At 39.8% G+C, this 23207-nt stretch overlaps 1 protein-coding gene across 4 annotated transcripts in view; it reads right to left on the bottom strand.

Annotated features, from left to right (window-relative positions):
* Nucleotides 1-17751, bottom strand: part of ZFHX4 (zinc finger homeobox 4) — a 178378-nt gene extending 160627 nt beyond the window's left edge. For 2 of the 4 annotated variants that reach the window (XM_050940465.1, XM_050940470.1), the window contains exon 1: nucleotides 17445-17751. The gene's annotated coding sequence lies outside the window, so the exon portion shown is untranslated. Of the gene's footprint in view, nucleotides 1-11664; nucleotides 11739-15484; nucleotides 15557-17444 lie in introns of those variants that run through there. The other 2 variants (XM_050940466.1, XM_050940467.1) reach the window with 2 other exon arrangements.
* Nucleotides 17752-23207: the final 5456 nt, after the last annotated feature.

Below are 23207 nucleotides of genomic sequence, written 5' to 3'. Positions count from 1 at the left end.
ACCTTCTTAGCAAATTCAAAAGTTAAGACAAAACTAGAAATATTAATAATTATGAAGGCATTGTGGTTCCAGATATCCAGCCTGTCTCTATCATCTGACAACAAACTTTGCAATAAATGTTATGGTTCAATTTTTTTTTTAAACAAAAACCAAAGGCTCACAAGCCCTTTGCTTGCAGGCTAACAATGCAGTAATTATCTTTATAGAAGTAATCACAAGCCAGGTATTCATGCTAGCATTCCAATTCTCTTAGCAATACTCCAACTTCAGATGATTTCAGAAAGAGTCTTGATGAAGGAATAGACTATAGGATAGGTTTTAGAGTACATTTTAGAAACAGAACATAAGATACTTCTAACGATGCATTCTCAAAAGAAAATGTATAGTGTTCCTTACAGTATTAAAATATTATTTCATAGTAAAATCAACATGGTCAATGAAAATAGAAAGTCATTTGTTTTTTTTAAATAGTATAGTCAGTAATAAGGCAGATTTATTTCTTGAATAAAATAGTGGCTAATTTGTTGTGGATATCCAAGATCAACTGGGCATTTTATTTATTATGCAGAGTCTTTCATCATTTTTTACACTGCAAGTTAATTTGACTGCTGTGCATAAGTGAAGTGAGCAATTCAGTAATTAACTTTTGTGTTTTAAAATGTATGAACTTTAATTAGATTTCATTATAAACAAACAAATGTCAACCATAATTATAAGCTCCTTGGTTTAACCACATATTATCCCTTTTCAAACAAACTTGATGTCAGACAAATTAAAATCAAGCACCCAGCAATTTTGAGTTGAATTTTACATGATCTGCCAGTAACCTGATTGCTTTAACTTCAATATCATTACAGGAAAAGTATTTCAGGAAAAATAATTACAAGAATTCCAACAGGAGACAAGCTTAATTGTATTGATTCAAAAGATGCATGTCTATAGGAACCATGTTGAAGGAATAATGTTATCTTAAATCTACAGTTACTATTAAAATGAAATTGTCTGGCATGAAAAAGGCAATTTGAGATTGGTGTCTGGAAAACCAGAGATACAAAACTAACTGAAATAATTATCTTTACCCAGTTATCTTATACTTTTAAGCAACAAAATATCAATGTGGAACAACTTCAAGGCATGAAGGAAGGTTTGCAGGTTTATTTACTGACTGGTGTATCTATTAGTACCAGGAACAAGTGGAGCTGTCAGGACATAATGAAGGTAAATGATTAGTTAGCACTGAGACTGAGCTCTTCTTCAATGCAATAAGAGTTAATTAAAGTTTACCACTAAACATCAACCAAAGCAGGATGTTGATCAGGTTTCAGCATTAAGTGCAAACAGACAATGGTTGGCAGCAATTAGTGCAGCTATCAAATTACATGCAATGATAATTATACATTTAAAATAGCTAAAGGGCTCGTGGGGGGAGGAGAGAACCTCATCAGCCCTCTTTGACTACATATACTTGAAGGGCAGGAAACAGGTATCAGATATTTCACTTTAACAGTGTAAATCAATAGAATTAAACAAAAAAGGTTGTACAAGTACATTATCTGAAAGAGGACAATTCACTGTACATGAAATGGAAGAAATCTGTAGACAACTTCTAACAAAGATAAGTACTAGTTAGATCAAATAAATTACTTTGCTGCTGTCACTCACAGTGACACCCGTAAACAAGCAGAGAAGTGTTTGGGGTTTAAAGGCCAGTGGCTGCAACTTTATTACAAATTTCTACAACAGTCTCAAGGTTACCTGGTATCTTTAGTCCCTGGGGCCACATTCATATCTCTGTGAAGGCCTGAAGCCTGTGACCACAAAGGGGAGTTTCATGTGCTAGCTGCAAACCCACTCCAAGGAAGACTGGGTTTACCCTAGACAATTACCTGGTATCTGAGCCAGAGCCTAAGGCTCTTCTGCACACCCATTTCTCTCCACCCCCTGCAGTCAGCATGTGTTTTAGCTCTGCCTGCTCCTAAACTCATGGATTTAGGGGGGAAAGGGATTAAGAATCAGATCACACACTTCCCCTCTCAGTGGAATATGCTTAACAAATTGTGAAATACATAATTACTAATAACTCCAAATACACTGTTTGCCGAAGCCTCTCTCCACCGCATCACAGCCCTGCTGCCAAGGCCTCAAACTCAACCATGATACAATGGAGACAAGGTGAGTGAGGTAATATCTCTTATTGGACCAGCTTCCGCTGGTGAAAGAGACAAGCTTTCAAGCTTCACAAAGCTCTTCATGTCTGGAAAAGGTAAACCAGAGTATCACAGCTAAATACAAGCATAAGGGGTTAACATATTACAAGAAACCACTTTAAATGAAGTGGGCAATTAAAACCTCTGCAGTCATAGGACAAAGGAGGGTTGGTAGGTTACAAATTTTTTATTCCTAGGGGAATTCTGTGCCAAAAAATTAAAAATCCTACACACAATATTTTAAAATTTTGCAAAATTCTGCATATTTTATTTGTCAAAATAGTACAATATAATCACACCAGTTTAAATTATTTTGGTAATTTATTTCAAAATACCTGTCAACAAGTATGTCTGCAACAATATAGACAACAAAAAAGATTCAAGAAATGTTTCTGACAAATAGATTCCTTACTAGGCATATTAATACAGAACTTTAAATAATAATTAATTTAAACTACTATACAGACATGTATTTCCCTCAGAAGCAATGCAAAAGGTTGGGGAGCTAGGGGTAATGGAGGAGCTGAGGGAGAGGGAAGTAATTGCTGGGAAGGAGCCTGTGTATGAACTTGGAGGGTTGTTGAGTGTGGGTGGGAAAAGCATGTAACAGTTTATTTCTTTGAGGGAGGAGGTTTCCTAGGGGGCCTTTCCATACTGATCCTGGCTGACCCTTAGCCTCTCTCATTCAGTCAGGCCCATCTGCCCCTGTCCCAATGTGTTCCTGTGCCCCCCATACCCATGTGTCCCTGCACCCCCTTCCCAATTTCCCTGCACCCCCTCAGTCAGCCCCTCCCTCTTGTCCCCATGTGTCCTTGCACCCCCACTCTCATTCAGCCCCTACCCCAGTCTGTTCCCCCGACTAGCCCTGCTGAACCCCAGTCTGTGCCTCCCCCCCAGCAGCCCCATGTTGTCTGTCCCCCACATATCCCATGCCTCCTGACCTCCTGACAGGCTGGCCCCAGGACAGGGTGCTGGGAGGAACTCAGCCTCTTCTCTTCCCTATCTGTAGCTTGCTGCTTCCGCCTGGGAGCAGCTGCTCTCTGTTCTGGTGCCACAGTGGCCCCTTCTGGGTGAAAGGTGTAACTGCAGCACTTCTTGGCATTGGCATTCAATGGATTTTCTGCTGAGAAAAAAAAAATCTGCCTGGCATAGGAATTCTGCATATGTGCAGTGATGCACAATTCCCCCAGGAGTAAAATCATTGTAATGAGCTATAAAACCAGTGTCTCTGTTGACACCATGATTTTTTAGCATCTAGCAGAGTTATGAATTTAAGTTTACAAGCTCGTCTTTTAAAGTTGTTGTGCAGGTTTCCTTTGAGGACAAGAAATGATAGGTCAGATATTGACTGAAAAGTTTGACTTTGTGAAAAGTACTCACCCACCGGTGATAGGGTGATCTGATGGCAGCCACCACCAAGTTCAGTAGCAGTATATCACTAACATCTAGCCTGTACTGTTGACCCCAGCTAGATATATGAGAGGAAAGTGAAAAACTCCCAGCACCAGCACCACCATGCTAAGAGGAAAAATTTTCTCTCAACCCTAAATTGGAAGTCTGCTAAATCCTGTGCAAATCAGCAAGAATCCTGAGTCCCCTGAAGTGAAGACACAACCAAGGCCTCACAACTGCTTTCCAAGACTGGTGAAATGCTAGGAGAAGGGGCAAACACTCTCTTCAGGCCAGCCACCTCCATGCTTTGCCTGAGGCACCCAGAAACAAGCCAGGAGGACTGGTTTTTGAACACACCTAACACTCAGACAATTCCTGAGCATACTCTGCCCACTAGCCAATTCAGAGATAAAAGGAAGATGGCTGGCTCCTACCAGCCCACAAAGATGCAGGAACATGATCATCTGATCCACCTCCCTATCTTGGCAACAGCTGGATGGGCCTGGCAAGTGAAAGCCTCATTTCTGTTAAGGTGTTCTCAACCTGGGGATTGTAAACAGGTGACAGAAGGCCACAGCCACCCTTGTCTTTCCCATACATTAAAAGGGAGGAGGTCCCAGTATGGAAAAAGGGATTGTAGTAATACAAGAACCTGGGGACAGACCATTAAATTAAAAGATGTCAAATTCAAAACTGATAGAAGGAAATTCTTCTTTATACAATGCTGGATATGTGGAACTTATAACCACAGGACATCAATGAGGCCAAAAACTGAACAAGAGTCAAAAAGGGATTGGACATTTATATGGATAACAAGAATATCCAGAGTTATCATACTAATGTTAACAAAACTTTTGAAAAGGATATTACATAAGAACGGCCACAGTTGGTCAGATCAAAGGTCCATCTAGCCCAGTATTCTGTCTTCTGGCAGTGTCCAATGCCAGGTGCCCCAGAGGGAATGAACAGAACAGGTAATCATCAAGAGGTCCATCTCCTGTCATCCATTCCCAGCCCCAAACCTCACCTCTTCAGGGTTTAAGCCAATCTCTATCTATCAGAGGCCAGGATGAGACCTGGTATGTTCAGCAAATTATCTCACATCCGACTACTGGGTTTCTTGCACCTTCCTCTAAAGCATCTGGCACTGGCCACTGTCAGAGACAGGATACTAACAGACCTCGGTTCTGATCCAGCATGCCAATTATCTGTGGTATGAATTAAACTTTCAGAGTGAGGAAATGCTGCTGTGGGGAGTTTGAGCATCTTATTTTTTGTCTGAACTAAACAATGCAACAATCCTACATCTTGGCAGGGAGTTAGACTAGGTGATCCTTGTAGTCCCTTCTAACCCTATCTTCTATAAGATTTCATCAGCATTGGCTGGTATTTCAATGAGCTACATTTAGTTCTACTGTATTTTTTCTTCTATAATTTTTACATCAATGTTAAAAAATTAAAATCGATTTGCTTGTCAGTTTTGAAAAAACTTTAGTTCTGATTTTTAAGGTCACATTTATTTTAATACTATGATAACTGTATAAAATTAGACACACGCATAAAATACATTAAAATGGGCTCTGTTGTAATGTTGCCTACCAATTATGGCTTGTGCTGGAATGTGTGTAAATTCACATCACTAAAATTATTTTAATAAAAAGCCTCACTGTTTTGCATAGTTATTGGGCTGCAGCCTAGAGCAATTCTGTAGAAATTTTTTCCCTAACAATCCTCATTTTCCCAACTAATTCTGTTATGCTAGGGATTTGTGCACAGAGTTGGCTAATCCCAGTATTTCCCTAGAGCTGAATCTAAGCTATGGCCCACTCCCAGCACAAAAGTGTCTCCAAAAGCCCTTTCGCCCCCTTCAGCACTCATACACTCATTGGTCCTGACATTTTCACTTCAGCCATGACAAATGAGCTGATGGCTGTGATCAGATTGCACACGAGGACTGCTTTATCTAAAGACATATCATTAGCTCTCATCACTATCTTCCAGTATGACTCCTTTTGTTTAATTTGTTATGAAAATGCAAGTAAATTTAAAAAACATCTCAACCCTAAAGTAACAAAACATAAACGTCATTAAAAGCAAAAAGCAAACCAGACTCAGACAGGATCAGAAAAAGGCTAGCATTAACTAAATGTTTCTCTGGGGATTTAAGAAACTGTACTCAACCTCTGCCCTAGTGCAAACATGCCAGTTGACCGTCTTCAAAAGGTCCCTTCCCCCATGGTGCACTGCTAGCACTACTTGCCATTTTTAGAGAGACATAAATAAACCAACAGCAATCAAACATGACTAATAAATAAGTAAGCCAATTTCTTTGTCTCAAAACTACTTCACATATTTTTCTGTACCACCAACATGCATTTTCAAATGAATCTCTTAAAGAGTATAGTGGTGTACAAATAAGATTTTTCACTTGAATCAGTTTTCTAACCTTCAGTAACAACAGTAAAACTAAATGCTGTATGAAGAGGAAATATTTCAATTCAGTATTAATACTGCAGTCTTCCTCAAGTTAGAATCTAAGTTCCAGTTACATAGTTCTTGTTACAGCTACAGGGTTTACAAAGTATATATTTGTTGTAACCTCTTCTAGCAATTCATCTGAGAATACACACACATCTAGACAGAGTCAACTGTAACACAACAGATCTTGGGAATGGAGGTCATGCTTTGAGGTAAAGTGCTATTCACTTCTGGACCATGCAAGAAGCTCTTTATTCCTGTTCTTATTGGCATCAGTTCCCCCTTACCAGCACAAGAACAAAGCCAAGTGCTCGTGTGAGGTTTATGAATAAATCAGAGGTGAGCCACTTTAAGTGCTGCCCATGATTTCCTTGTTGACAGTGAGCACTTAAACAGGCTTCTATGACCAGCAACTCCTGGCAAATCTTAATGGTTTCTAATCTGCACCCTGCTTCATTTCAGGAAAGAAATGACTCTCCCCATTTTTTCTCAAGTCTTCACCTTTTAGGTAACTGTTGTCCCACCTTCTTAGAAATGCACATTCAGGGACTGTCCCATTTCAATACCAAGCCTGCATGTTAACACACAACTTTAAAAACACCCTTTTCTCCCTAGAAAACCAATTACAGCTAATAAAAATATTATTACACAGGTCAGCCTAAATAATTCTCAAACCATTAAACAGTTCCACATTTGTTTAAATTACATATATTTAAACAAACCTAAAAGGTTCCTAATATATTTTTCCAATTGTTAAAATCCTGTCAAATACTGAGAACTAACACACTGTGTTTGTATGGCAAGAAGTAAAATAAGAAATATTTACAAATTCCTGCTATTAAATTTGTTTAGATAAATTCAAACATCCTTAGAAAACTATTTTTAAATAACCTTTAGGTTGTGAAACAAATGGACGTAAGATAGTAAATTCAGAGTTTGAGCCCAAAAACTCCACTCTGAACACATTATCATTAACTCCTGCCATTTCAACTAGGACATAAGTATTACAGCACATCTAACAATAATGCCCTCATATACCAGACCCATGCTGTTATACATAGGAACAACTGGTTGTTTAGGGGACAGGGTTTCAACATGCAATTAAACCCACAATTTTTAATTTCTTGTCCTTTATTTTGGACGTGTCACCTCCAATGATATTCAATCTACTCTATAATAGCCAAGCCATTGTTATGCTCTCAGTCACAGCTATTTATAAAATGACATTTAGACTCCTTTTTATCTTGGTGCTCCTCCACCTATTCAAGAGAAGTTGCAACCATACCACCTTGGGCTGTGATCTCATAAGCTAACCCCAGCTGGGCCCAGTCAGCATGGAGATTTCCAAAGAAAACAGTGCTGTTGATGATTTTGTAAATGGCATTTCTCTCTCTAAAGGTCCGATCCAAAAGCCCACAGAAGTCACTGTGAGTCTCTACTCACAGTGACTTCACTGGCTTTGGATCAGGCCCTAATTCCAAACTAGAAGCTACTGCAATGCTGGAGGATCCCTCTTTCAGAAGAGATATAAATCCAAGGCCCTGACCACCTGTGACTATCAAATATCCAGTGACACTTTCCACCAGAGCTGGAATGTTTGCCCTGATGCACTAACTGATTACCAGTTGGAAAATTACATTTTGTCTAACTACAATGATCTAGTTGTTTTTGTGGGATAAAACATTCTTAACTTTTTTTCCCGAGTCATTGTGTGGCATAGTTGTGGGCTGCTGTTTGTGTACTGTGTGACACTTTCCACCCTAGAGACGGCTGCATCCCAGTGATGGAGGAAGTGGTTTCTTGTAATCAGTTTATAATAGTTTAAGGGATTTGGGGGTGACATTTGCTATATAAATGTCAGTCATTAACTTTATTTTATAAATGCTAAGACATTTTCTTATTTATACTCTCAATCTTACAAATTGAGAACAAAATCTATTTTTCTCTTCCTGTTAAATAAACAAACATTTTCCCATTACACAGAGGGTGAGGAGAAGGGTGAAGAACATGAGGGTGGTACTCTATAAAGAGCTGCTTTTCATGGGGACCCTTAGCATCTGAAAGCAGGAGTAAGGACCAATGTGCTTGAAATAGGGAGAAAATGCACTTTGTAATGGTCTGGCTATGGCGCCTCACATAGTGAACTTTGCTCCGTGTGGAGACCTTTGAATAAAACTTGGAAAGCTTGAGGAGCCTTCTTGTCTTCTTTGGAAAGTTGCTTTGGGGCCTTTGCTGTCTCACAGTATGGAAGCTTCTCTCTCCAAGTGGTAGGTGGGAGGAAGTGTGCTCTTGTTTTCTTTAACTGGAGAAGATTCTTATCTGTAAATCTATAGCAAATGTAAATCTAGAGTAACCCCATTTATTTCACCAATATGTCATATTATGGGGAGCTGCTAGTTACAGGTGACCTCTGTTTAGGGGAGATGCTCTATGAGGAAGTCTCAGTGTCAAATTGGGAGGAGCAGGCCTTCAACAACCTTTGCTTCCAGATTCACAACTCTGGGGTTTTCCGACTTCCTCTGCAACGTGGAGCATGGGTCACTTGCTGGAAGGTTCTCTGCATCTTGAAGTCTTTAAACCATGATTTAAGGACTTCAATGGCTCAGACACAGATTTGGTACAGGAGTGGGTGGGTGAGATTCTGTGACCTGCATTGTGCAGGAGGTCAGACTAGATGATCATAATGGTGCCTTCTGACCTTAAGGTCTATGGTTCTATGATTCTATTACCTGGTTGCAGAGAAGAATCAGCCACCACCAGCCCCTCCATAAAATCTCAGCTGGAGCATTCACCTTATGTTTTACTTCTTCAGACACAGAAAATGTTCTACTAAAACTTCTTTGCAAAAAGACAACGTCTTTTATACAGGATTTAACATGAGTATTTTTGACTGGAGATTATGGGCCTGATTCGCCTCTCATTTACATCATTTGCACACCAGTGTTTTACACCAATGTAATTGCAGTGACTTCAGTAGAATTATTCCTGATTTACATTGGTGTAAGGAAGGAGAATCAGACACTTCATTTTTGTCTATTTCAGATGAGTGAGGCTTCAGTCAACACAGACACTTTGTATGTCTTTTTTTAAAGACAGAGCATTTGCCTATTTAAATACATCCTTAGATGTGTGTCTTACATAGCATAGTATGTGTATTACTTGCACTGCAAACCCATTACAGTATCCCATGGTCTACCTTGTACATATAGTCTTTAGTTGGTGAACTATCGACCTAAAAGACTATAACACCTACTTAGGAGCTGGTACAGCCTATCAGGTTAGTTTGACAGCCACAAACGTGCTAAATCTGCTTGCAAAAAAAATCCTAATTTCTAGATGGGTTTAAAATTCATCTCAAAAATACCAAAAGCAAATAAACTATATTATAGACAAATCACTTTTTAAATTTTTTAAACTCAAAGGTGGTTTTGAGTAATGTGAACATATAAAAAGAGTGTCTTAACAGAGTCAGCTTTTATTTCACTCATAAAACTTGGTTAAACCATTCCTTAAAAATATTGTTTAAAAAGAAAAAGTCTGTTATAGACAGGACCTTGCATTTTAAATTCCAGCTTGGTGCAAACTTTTCTAGCCACATTGTGAACCTTGGAAAAACAGGAATTATAAGTAAGAGTGCTGGTATAGCGGCACTGAAGTGTAACTATTAAACAAGGAAGGAACTACAGAACACCCATGTTAAAGACCAAATCCTGAAGACTTTACTCGAGCAAAAGAAGGGAGGAGTTTTGCCTGTAGGGAGGAGTAAGGACTGTAGGATTGATTCTGAATCTTATCAACAAATATGAATACCATAACGAATATTGTTTTACCAGTGATGAACCTAGAACAGTTACCAAGAAATGTGTCTCTCTATTTCTCACACCTATCCAGCTGTTCACATAAACATATGCTACTTTGCATCTTACTGAGATTTCTGGATTTTAGAAAGTATCTGAAATACTCTGGTTTTCTACCCATTCAGTAAGAAACCAGACATCACATAAGTTACCATTAATCCATGTGTTATCCAATTCTACAGTGGCTGGAAAATTGCCAGTTACAACACATGGTGCTCGGTTAACAATATTTTAAAATACAAATGAATTTATTTTTTAAATTAACACAATTTTCTTATGGACATACATCAATAAGCCCATCTCAATTTGAAAGAACATCCTTTATGTAGATTTCTTCTTCATTTAACAGAGGTTTTAAGGAATTTCATAAAGTTAGCAATAAAAGTTTCCAAAACCATATAGAATTTCTTCAATTTAATCTAAAAAGTAAGGAATCTTTGTGATCTAATTAAGATCAAATACTTCTGGCTGCAAATAATTCCATACTGAATTGGCAACCTTACTTCATTCATTCACTTTTACTTCTGAATTCTTAAATGTGAATCTAGTCGTTTAAATATTATCCAGTCAAGTACAGCTTCGAACTGGCAAGCATGTACAAATGCAAGTTCCGCAAACTAACAAGAGCAAACAAACAAAGATAACATATGGTAGAGTCTACCAACACTTTTCTATAGTGCCACTAAATAAATAATTATTTAAATACACATATATAAATAATCAACTACACTGCAATCAATTTACATATGTACAAAAAGAACAAATTCCCACTTTCAAAACTGTCTCAACACTTAAGGTATTTTAGCTGCACTAATTACTGTTGAGAGAATATAACTATGAGCACCGATCACATTGTCAATAGCTAACCAGTTACAGCTCTAACATAAGGCCTGATTCTACTCCCTTAAAACCTGCATTGACTTTAATCTGTAACTTTGATGAGAGTAGGGTCAGGCCTTCAGTGATATGGGAACCTACTGTAAGTGTTTTTAAAAGTTAAAATATATTGATACAATTGTGCCAAAATACTCTTCATGATGTGCATATACTAATTTCTATTTAAATTAGATTTTTCCATGTTAAGTACTGAATAGGAAAGTATTTTTCCCCATAAAGGCTTATAAACCACTTAACCACTTAAAGTCAGAATTCATAACTTTTTCCAAAGAGAAAAAGTTAATTACTTAAAACAGGTATTAACTAAATGCTGCTTGCATGAATAACAAACTTGATTAGACTATTATTCTGTACTGGTGCATAATTTCCATTGGAAACTTTTAGAATAACTCCCCAACTCTCACCCCCACCCTCCAGGCAAAGTGCTGAGAATCCTTGATACCCAATAGTCAATATTTGGTTAGCCTGTCATGTTCCTGGAACTCTTCTACATACAAACCTGTGTTTATCATCCTCTAGCTGCACTATTATCATACATATTACTTCACATGATGATGGAAACTCAGGGCATCTTATAAAGTTGCTGAAATCTGAGCTTCTGCTTGTTTTCTAAAGTCTTGGACAAACATAACTTTAGAGAGAGCTGAGCATAGGCATAAAGAAAGAGAAGCCTGCATTTTCATCTTCCTTTCATCTTAGTCATTCAGTCAACCATTCAGTGCCCTATTCAACAGAGCTTTTCATTATGCAAAAAAATGCTAATCCTTTTCCGATGCTTTCACACTTGTATAAACCCCCATTCCTTCGACTGAAAAGCAATTATATCAGTTTACCTTTCTGTCAAAAACAGGATTAATATTCCAATACCAGAATCTCCTTTATTTTCCTCTCTTTTGCTTTAGGAAACTAGAGATTATTAGTGGAGGTATTCCTTAGAGCAAGAATACATTATTTTAACTATGATTATGTTAGCTAAAGAAAAAGAGGAAAGGGGAGGGAGAGAAAAACTTCAGTTGCTGCGGAAACTCTTTTCAGTGACAGAACTGACCTTCCCTTTCCAGAGGCCTGAATAGAATGAGCCTCACTCTGGTCTATTAATCAGAAACAAATTATGAAAGAATGTGGCTGGACTGGTTGACACTATCCTGTCTTGGGAGTCTCAGTAACAGCCTAGTAACAATGTCCTCTTCATGGGTAATGAACAGCCATGACAAATGATGCAGAGAAACTATTTATTTGCATATGCAAATTCTCACACAAGGGAAACATGTACAAACAAGTGTCATTGTAAGGTGGATTAGGCAAACAACGCTTTCTTTTTAGGACATTCTGCAGCCCAGAACATTAGTCAGCACAATTAAACCAGTCTCCATGGAGACTAATGAAATTTCACCATGGTATGAGTTAAATTAGATAGCTAGTTATGTGTTTCCACAATCCAACTTGAGATCCATTATTGTTTCAGAACAATACAGCAATTGTGCCTGGCTGATCTTTGCCAGCTCAACAAGCTCCTAAATTGACAATTTGCATATGTTAATATAATTAAGCACTAATTACATGAAACTTGTACATATTCACATGCACTTTCCCTGGGCGCTTTTCAGTTTGAACCCTGGCCAAGTCTTTAACCCTTTGAATGATTTTGGAGCAGGAAAGCTCTGCCTTGTGGGTACAGCCTCAAGGCAGATGCAGAAAGGCTCTTCATTTATAAACACAAAGCTTAACCTGGCTTCTCATATTTCTATCAACAAGGCTAGAAAATATTTTTGTCTGAGCTGGGGTAGGGTGGAGGGAGGGGGAAGCTAGAGGCATTTTAAAGCCCAACACTAGTATCTCTTTGCATATGAAAACATTAATATTTACCCAAATAAAATGTTACAAAATCATTTGTCCTCACTGGCATAGTCAGATCCTTATAGATCAGAACTGTCAAAACCTAGAGAGGGTTTGATGTCAGTGCTCTGACAGCAACAAAAATGGAAGTGAGCAAAGGAAAAAAAGAGCAAGCAGTAACTAATGAGCTTTACATAAATATATGCAGAGGCAATTAAGCAATGTTAATTACTATGACAGCAGTTAATTGAATATAATTAGATATTTTAAGCCACTGACTAAGGCATAGTTAAAATTAATTTTATTGAGATTAATTGTAAATAAGAATAGATTAACTCTCTGTTTTGACAGGCATAAAAAGTAGTTGTGCAAATTAACTAGAAGAGCAGAAACTAGCACAAAAATCATATATTATTTTAATGTCACACCTCAGAATCATCTCCTCAATAAACATGACTTTTCAAACTCAAATAGACAGGAATCTTGAAGAAAAACAAACAGCTTGCAGAGATTAAAGAGCCTTTTGTCCTTTTTCATGTGCATTTCTTTTAGCAGACTAAATTAAGCGAGTCTGGTGTACGTTTTTAGGAAGGAACATTTCACACTGAATGGAAAAAATGTTCTATCACATATGAAATTCATGCAGCTGTGCGGAACTTGGTCCAGATGGTCTAAGACTATAAAACAACACCAAATGATAGACAGTAGGGCCTTCCCAAGATTATGTGATAAAGTCACAACCTCATATTTTGACCTAAATTTTCTGTCAAGTATTGTTTCCTTCCAGACCAGATATCTCCATTTTAATTTTTAACTGATCGTGAATATTCAAAAGGACATTCTTAATAAATGTTGCTGATAAACATCTATTTAGAAATCATAAAATATTTGTAAAAGGCTCCTTTGCTTCATTAAAACAATGCTGAACCCTAAATACAGAAAAAACAGCCCTGGTTCTTTTAACTATACTAGACTGTTCACACCACTTAGATTAAAAAGGCAAAAATGTCTGTTTTTAAATATTTTTAAACTAAAACCCTAAACACATTTTCACAGCAGATTAATTCATGCATGATGGTTAAAAAAATTAACAACAAAGCTGAAGAATGCTGAACAAATCACTAATAAGAAAGGAGCCTCAATTGATTTTGAAATAAATCAATAGGTGATTAGCATAATATTTTTAAAGCAATAGACTGTATATATATTATATAAACATATATATTATATTTTCAATACCTTTTTAGCTCTTAATCGAACAAGGGCTTTACAATACTGAGCATGTCCCTACATTGACTATCAACTTCTTTGGAATGCCTTTGGTCTTTTATAACGAAAATCCAAAAACGGTCTGTGAAACAAGGCTACGACAAGTCATTCTGCAGTGAAAGATTTTAAATCATCCAGCCTCTTCTAATAGACTTGAGACTTATTGAGGTAGAAACCATAAAAAATGAAGAAGGGAAATTTAATCCCTGAAATATTGATTTGCACATTAATATCATATAGGCAGAGGGCAATTTGGCTTCATGGAAATGACACATTGTCGACCCTTGGTGAAGTCAGAGCCAATCTAACTGCTGAACATGTCTGAATCTCAAGAGTTATTAAGGGCTTCCCTTCTTGCCTTTATGACTTTTCTTCAGCCTACCAATGCAATCTTAAATGTATTATCTTTAAGAAATAATTGTAAAACCTCAGGGGTTTTCCAGTTAATGGAAGGGAGGCTAAACCACATCAGATTCTGAAATGCAACATTAAACCCTTGCAATCAACAAAACCACCTCAATTCTCATCCATCCAGTGCAGGATCTAATATTGTTATTAGAGATAATCAAATTTCATTGGGTAAATTTAGGCTCATGGTCAGAATGGAAGCAGTAAATTCTGCAATATTAAACAGTGATTTTCTCATCCCCCTTTATATGTTCTTTGCTGGTACATCTTTTAAAAATAAACCCAAACTAATAAAAAAAAATCAAAGAACAAAAATCTGCCCTTATTCTGAAGATGCACGTCATGCCATATGTTATCTGCAAAGGTTTCCTCTAGTTTTAACTTGGTCTAACTGATAAGCTTCATTTTAGAGAATAATAAGCCAGTATCCCTGCTTAAACCAATAGCAGGTACTACTACTGTGACTTACACAGATGGTTTACCTGACCTTTCTTTGTTCCTTGGGTAGGTTTCACTTTTGCAGATTTACAACTTTCCCCCTATATTTCATTGACCCTATATGTTCATTATATTAAAAATGAAAACTATTTCATACATGTTTATGTTGAAGAAGTCCAAAAGCCAGTGACCAGAGGATAGATGCCACAGTGCAGTGTGTGGATCTCTAGATCGCATACTATAAATATTCAAGCACAGATAGCATGAATAACTGAATAATCCTGATGAGCCTAGCACTGAAGCCAGGTGCAAAAGGTTAAAACAGCTGGCTAGCCATCTTTTATTTTTGTATGCCTTCCTGCCGATTGAAACCACAAACCTTGAAAACTATCAGATATTCCCTCAAGGCTGATTGTTTGGGGGTGTTTTTTCATTGTTATTATTATTTCATTCTGTTTAGTAGGATCCCCCAGAGCAGAAGAGAAAGAAACTCCTTAAATACAGTCAGTTGAACAGAAAGTGGAGTAATAATGATTAAGGCTTTCCCCCCCCCCCAGTTTATTTTAACAATCTTCTTTGAGCACCTTCCCATCCAATTGTTTGTATTCCTTCTTTAAAAGAAAAGCACTCGCCTTGTTCTGTCAGGTTTGCCAGTAAATATAAAGTAAAACAAGTGTTGATGGCACTGAGAGTGTTACATACCCAGGCTGTGTTTTTGCATTGCTCTCAATGGAAGCGATCGATGCCCATGTCACAGTCGTGTCCCAATCGCAGCCAAGTCTCTGCCTCAATCTAACCAACAACAGGCAGGGCTGCAAAGGCTGCTCACTACCTCTGCCATCCATCCACCACCAAACTAAAAATATAATACTACATATGATCCTTAACCACTCCACCACCGCTCCTAGGGATCAAGCCACTGAAAATCCAGGGGAACACAATTAAAAAACAAACAAAACAACAGCCCTCTCTCTGTCTTCCTGTTTCTCTCCCTCTCTCCTTTTGCCAACTACATGATCCTTGATTAAAAATGGAACAGGGTTTTAAAAAAAACAAAAACAGGAGAGCGAAATGGAGCAGAGGAAATGCAACTGTCAGAAAACGGGATGGTCAGACTTCCTGGGTGAACCTGCTTGTGTCTGACAGTGTAGATCCACCATCTTCAGCCTGGCAAGTTGTCTTTTGGTTGGGCTTTTTTTTTTTTTTTGTGGGGAGGGGGTGTTCTGCTTGCGATCTGTGCCTTGGTACCTAAGGAGGAAGAGGAGGAGGAGGAGGGTGTGTTACTGAATGGGAGCTAAAGCCTCCTCGGGACGGCGCTGAGGTGAAACAGGCTGAACCCGACTGATGTGCCTCCTCTCTCGGCTGGACCCAGTGCCCCAAGCAGCCGATGAGAGACCCCCGGCCGCCCGCCTCGCAGGTAACAAAAGAAATACCAACCCGTGCGTTTGCCGCTGCTGCTGCTGGGGGGGATGAAAGAAGGGAGGAGTGGAGGGGAGCGGCCGTAAGTTGGCATCGGCTGGGGGGAAAGTTTATTACCATTTTTACAGGGAATTTCATTTAAGGCGGAAGGGGGAAGCAGGGACGCGGCTGCCATTAGCCGCTCGGTCGGCAGGGATGCACTTGATCCCCGGCACAGGGAGCCAGAGCAGGGGCTGTGCTGCGTTATCACGATTTGTGTTTTACAGCATCTTCCTGGGGTTCAAAACATACCGATTTCCCCGTAAAGCCTTGGCGGGGCGGGGGGTGCTTAAGCCAGCCCCAAAGCCCAATAGCAGCGATGCCTCTAGCTACTGGCAAGCTGCTCCGGCAGCCAGCCTGCTCCAGACAACGTCCGTCAGCACATCCCTCTAGCCAGCAGCTCTCTGGAAACTGACACACAGGCAAAGCACGCTGCTAACGGGCTCTGCCTCTTCCTGCTGCTAGAGACAGGAGCTCACAGCTTCTGCTGCTGCTGCCTCGAAACCTACCTGCGAACACAGTACCCCCCACACCCCAACAGCACCCGCACGCACACACACAGTCCGGGTCCCCTCCGTCCTGCTGGGATCTAGCCGCCTAAAATGCGAAAGTTGGGGGGGAAAACGAGGAATCTGCCCCCCCCCAAAAATACACCTCAAACTTTTGTGGGGATCAAGCTGTGAAAAGAAGGTGAAGGGGCAAAGGGCGGGGGGTACTGGCAGACGATGACTTCTGGCAGCGGTAACATCTTTCCTAATCTGACAGTTTTTTTTCCAGCTCCCTAAAAATGCAAAATGGGGAGGAAAGGGGGGGGAGAAAAGCCTCTTCTGGAAAAACGTGTAGAATCCTCCACTTAATCCAAAAGTTAGAGCCCGAAAAATGTCACCCCCCAGAATAAAAAATAAAAAGAGAGCGAGAGAAAGAGAAAGCAGCCCCTCCTCCCCCAAATGAGAGCAAATATTGTACCTAAAAATGGGGAAAGAGGCAGAAAAAAGGGGGGTGAGAGAGGGAGAGATACATGGGATCTGGGGATGTGAGTGTGAGTGTGTGTGTATGTGAGGGAGAGAGAAAGAGGCAGAGAGAGGGAGAGAGAGCGAGCGAGAGCGAAATATCAAAGATTGTGCAAGATCAGCCTGGAAAGATAATCGATACTCGACCTAAATTTAACACAAACTACTCAATAAAAGTTAAAGAAAAAACTTACTTTCCATTTCCCCTCGCAGTTCCTACTGGATCTTCGCCTCTTTTTTTGTTTTGCTTTATTTACTTAACAGCTGATCACATCCAAGTAAACGAGAGAAGGTTCATTAAAAAAAATAAAAAAAAATAATCCTCCAACTTTATTGGGTGGAAATAAAAATTATTGAGCAAGAAGTGGGGGACATAGAGCAGTCCTTTGGGGTCCGGGAGTTGTTAAAGCATGTGCCGACCGCGGTCTCGCTGTTTGGTTGTGAAGGGGTTGGGAAAAGGAGGAAAGGAAATGAAAATCCGATATGTCTTTATTCTGCTAATTATTATCGTTTTAGCCCTGTTTAAAAAAATGGCTGATTAAGTTGAGTGCGCATGTCTTTGTGTGTCTATTCCCGATATGCACTCTGGGAATGAGCGAGAGAGAGCGAGGGAGAGGAGAGGAGAGAGAGAGAGAGAGGTGTAATTAGTGAGGTGATCAACATTCTCCAGACTGCAAATGACGCGCAGCCCAGGACTTAGAGAAGCAGGAGCTGCCGCGGCTGCTGGGGGCTCGTAGGGGCTGCATGAACCACACAACCAGCCCAGAGAAGAACGGGCAGCAGGAAAGGAGCTTATGGACACAAACACAAGTCTGCAAACTTCATTAGTAACACAGACACATACATCCATACACACAAAGTAGATGGCAAGGGAAAATTAAAAAAAAGAGAGAGAGAAGGTGGGGAGAGAAGTCTTGCTCTTTCAACTGCTTGGGAATTTAAAAGAAATGAGTGCAAATTAATTATTCCACCAGTGAGGGGGGTTTTGTTTTTGTTTTCTTAAATAGGGATTTAGGAAGAAATATGCCTGGAATGGGATAATGAATGTAGAATGCCACCGTAAGAAGAAAGATAGCGGGTCTAAGATGGGAAATATCTACTTATATAGATACAGAGAAGCATTTATTTAAACACACAGAGAAAGTTTTACACACACACATATACACACACAAACATACACACACACACTATATTTGGTATCCACGATGTAACTGGTTAAGGAAATCAGCAAGATAAAAAACAATAGCAAAAGAATTATAAAATATCAACACTAAACAGCGTTAAGAAAACGAAGTAAAGACTAGTCTAGGGAAAGAATATCTTTGTGTACTATACATGTAGCATAGCACATACCATAAACCAACTTTACGACAAATATTGATATTTTATTAATATTTTTTCATCTAAGTTATTTTATCAGGCATCTTCCTTTCTTGAAAAAAAATCTATCATGATGAAAAATAGAGGAAAACGTACAAATATAAGTGGGAATCTACTACAAATATTGTCTTGTATGGGATTTAAGGAGATTGTTTCTAATTTGAAAACCTAATTATCCAAATCTAATAGTACAGATGTGAATATGAGTGACACTTTCATTAAAAGATAATTAACAAAAACTAGGAATAGACATACTTCAAAATATCCCCTACCGAAGATAAAAAAAATGACTTTTCAAAGAGTCTCCGAATACACCGCAGGAACACGTGCAGATTTTTAATAACGCTATTCCAGAAATGGGTATACCAGAAAAAGATCACAAAGTAACAGTTAAATACATCGGATATTTACAATACCAAGGACCTTGCGCAGGTGAACCATAACCTTAGAGCTGACATGCCTTTGAAGTTGGTGATACATGTCAAAACCTCGTTTTAGGCCTTAAAAGCCAAATACCAACAGAAAGGTTTATCCCAATCCCCACAAAACCAGAAGATATAAATATGCACCTTTCTGGGCCCGAAACCTTTCCATTCTAGGGGAACATTTTGCACATCCTGGAACTAACACTAACAGGAAAATCCCCACCTGATGCTGAATCAGGGCTGCCCTAAAAGAGCAGGCACAGGCCAGTGTCAGGGAAGTAAGTTGCTGAAAGCAGATGTTTAAGGTCATAGCGAAGGTCCTGATAGTTTGGGGAGAAAATGGGCGGGAGGGAGGGAGGAAGTCACCAGCATGGAAGTACAGTTATCTTTATACTGTTATCCAAAACATCGGGAACTGCCACTATAACGAGGAGAGAAACAAAACTACCTAAATCCAGAGAAACCCTGCTTCAAACTTCAGGAAAAGCTCCAGGACTCGAACTTAAAGAAAAGACAGGGGCACTTTCGCGTTCTCGGAAAGAACTTTATTCCTTTGCAAACCTTACCTCAGGATTACATCAGCTCATCAATTAAAGGAAACCATATGTGCAAACGTATGTATATGCATGTAGATCTCGGAAAGCAAAGCTGCCTGTGACTGAGTGTATGAAGGAAACAGCGATCGGTGTTTACAGAGAAAAAACAGAGATGCAAACAAAGGGTGAAAATGAAATCTCTGAAAACCATTTACAGGAACAGATTGACGTGATATGATGGAAAGAGGACTTTTAGGCTTAAATTATAGACGAAACGGGACTCTGAACTAGAACGATGCATCGTCCATTCAAGTGTATGTCTGAAGGATGGTAAAACATTTCCTAAGACTGGAGACAATTAAATACAGCAAGATGAAGAAACACCTGAGAACAATACATCTCTTTCAAATTCAAGTGAAGAAACACGTATACTTAATGTCATAGAAGAATAAGGAAAGGAAGATAATTTAGTTTTGAAGTCCCCTCCCCCCTTTATTCCTAGTGCTTTTTTTCTGGTGAAACATCAATATCATTAATGTTATTAATGTCAAAACACCAAACGTCAGATCAGTCAAGTCATTCTTTTTTGTTGCAGATTTTTTCCCTTTCTCTCTTCTTGGAGTGGGCTACAGCTCTTTCTAGTGTTCTTGAGTCACAGCTCAGGGAACAAAGAGGGGGAATGCAGGCAGGAATTGTGAGAGGAGAGTCCACATTTTCAGGCTTTCTTCCGCCACTGTTTACTGTCCTTTCTAACGTTTGATAGCTCCTCTCTCGCTCTCTCTTTTCCTAAAAATAGTAGCTTACGGGGAGGTGGGGGGGGGCGGGAATCACTACGGGATGTTAACAGTTTAGAAGAAACCCGGGGATCGCCACGTAGCTAGGAAAAATCGAAGAAGGTTAATTCCGAAAGGCAGCAGCAGCAGCAGCAGGTTTGCGGGATGTGATAAGAGCGAAGCTCGGTGTTGTCAGGGGGAGGAAGGGAGGCAGGCGAGCAGCAGCTAGAAGGACCCGGGGACTGGCCGGCTCCTGCTGCTGCTTCAAGCGGGCTCCCCAGCTGCTTGGCCCCGGCTGCAAGGCTCCCTCTCTCTCCTCCCTCTCGCTCCCACTCACTCAGCTGATCGCCCCCGAAGGCTCCTGCCTAACCTCTCAGCTCTTCTTCTCTGGTCTCTGCGGACCCCCTCCCCCAAACCGCTCCTCGAGGCACCGTTATACATTTTGGGTTGTTGTAGGGTTGTTGTTGTTTTTGTTTTAAGCCTTATGTTGAAACCACAAAAGCTCTGATAGTGACGTTACATTTCAAAGAGGAAAAATCTGTCGCCCTCTAAGTGTTGCCCCCCCCTCGCCCCAGCCTCAGCCCCCACAGAAACTTATTGGACCGGGTGAGGAGGGTCTGGAGGGGGCCAGGAACGAGCACTGACCATGCTTTATTCCTCAACGAAGTGCAAACCCAACAGATACACTTTGACACCAAGTCTCTTTGCCAGGCTCATTTCATTCCCCAAATCTGTACCGCGGACACACAAGGGCATGAGGCGATACATAACTACAGCCGCTCCCCTACTTAACAACCCGACATAATTCCCTAAGAAATGGCCCCCAGCCCAAGGGAAAGAGGATGCTTGTCTTTTGACGGTGTTCCCTAAGTCTATAGATGAACTCAGTTTGAAACGAGGTATTACAAGATTTCAGGGTTACAGACCCTTTATCTGAGCAACAGACACTTTCAGATCCCCAGCCCCACCTCCTTTCCTTGTCTGTTGTCTTTTCTCCTCCCGGGGGCTATTTGACAAAGGCAGTGTGTTAACTAACATTTTTGGTTTAACTCAGCAACTTCATTTCAAAACACACTTAAACCTGATAGCAATCTCTCGGACCATTTTGGGGAGATGAAGTTGACACTGGCTTATTAAGTATTATTATGTTGCAGGTATTATGTACACAAATCTAGTGGTAATTTACAAAACACAAACCAAACACATTCCAGAATGCACCGAAAAAAAAGTTATTAGAAAGTTACAGTTCGGTTCGAAAAAGAAATAGAACAACATGAACATAATGCCTTAAAATTCTGTCCCCCCCCGCCCACTTCCCAAATCCTAGAATGGAGAACTACCTTCTGCTACTGAAAGTGCATCTTTACGCAGTGACCTACAAATAATCATATCCAAACAGGACAGGCATCTCGATAAGCTTGTGTGTGCTAAATAGTACAGTTGATTGGCCTTGTGTTGTTGTTGCTGTTGTTATTTTGGCTGGAGCTGCACAAAAACTCGCACCGGGACATTACAATAAAAGCCACCCAGATCTCAGGCAGTTGTCGGCGTTTCCTCCGGAGCCTTAACGGCCCTTTTCCAGCTCCTTTCTTGGAAAGCTCGCGGGGATTAAATGCCCTGAACCTGAGCTCCTGGCCTTGGATGGGATTGGAAAGGAAAAGGGAGAGGGAGAGAGACAGGAGAGGGTGAAGGAGCCAGGCGCCCTCTGGGCTTTCAGAGGTCAGCGCTTTGACAGTGCTCTGACCTCCCTCCCCTCCCGGCAACCACCCCAGTGTTTATAAACAAAAATAGTCAGGACTAGCCCTAAACAAAAGCAGTTCACCAACTTCACAGACACCTCAGTAGCTCTTATGCAAATCAAGGAAAACGACCGCTTACCAACCCCCCCTCCCCAGGTCACGAAAGCCCAAGAGCCTATTTCCAGCAGTGATACATCCAAGTGAGAAATATATATATATATAGTCTATTCTGGAAAAGGGAAAAAAAGAGGGAATTCAAAAATAAAACGATTCCGGTAGAAAGAAATAATAAAAGAAAGAAAAAGCCAATACAACTACCGATCTTGTTGTATATACAACAAAGTTATGAAATATTTAAACCTAAGTCCAACACTCCTCAATGCCAATAAAACAGGAATCTTTGTTGTGTAGACAATATGCTAAACTACCTCTGCGATCAACAGATTATAAAGCAACCAGGAAAAGTTATTTTCGCCCAAGGAGCCAAGTTTTCAAAGCAAACGTGTGGATTTTACAGCTAAATAAAAGCCACCACCTCTGTGCTGTCCGCAAAAAAAAATCTACACATAAATTAAAAGCACCGTTAAAAGAAAAAATCCTTCTAGCAAGCAAGCCGCACATCTGATCTGACTTACAAAAAGTATAATTAAAACCATCTCTAATTACAAAAACCAGCAAGCGAAAGCTAAGTGAATCAATGCTTTCTCCCAAAAAATCTTGTCCGTCAAGGTACGGAAAGGATAGTTCTATAGTCCTGCATTAAAGCGTAACTGAAACTCCAAAGTTCAGGAATTGATTACGCGTTAAGGGGGAAAATGTAAAAAAAAAAAAAAAAAAGTCTACTGAGTCTCAAACTTCTGTTTTAAAATGATGAAGATCTGAAAAGCTTGGAGAAAGAGTTAAAGGAAATATACCTCAAGAGAAAAAAGACCATCTTCTTTTCTTCTTTGTCTATCAGTCTCCAGTTAAAGCATATGGAAAATGTTTTCAAAATGCCTAGATTTGGCACATTGTCATTGCAAAGAGAGGAGCGCAGTGATGCTGTTATAGAAAATGGGAAATAAATTCAGGATTGGGTGCTGCCTCCTTCAATGCGGATTTATC

The sequence above is a fragment of the Gopherus flavomarginatus genome, chromosome 2, assembly GCF_025201925.1.
Source record: "Gopherus flavomarginatus isolate rGopFla2 chromosome 2, rGopFla2.mat.asm, whole genome shotgun sequence".
NCBI classification, from domain to species: domain Eukaryota; kingdom Metazoa; phylum Chordata; order Testudines; family Testudinidae; genus Gopherus; species Gopherus flavomarginatus.
Note: the sequence above shows the minus strand (reverse complement) of the source record. Positions and strands in the feature narration are given on the sequence as shown.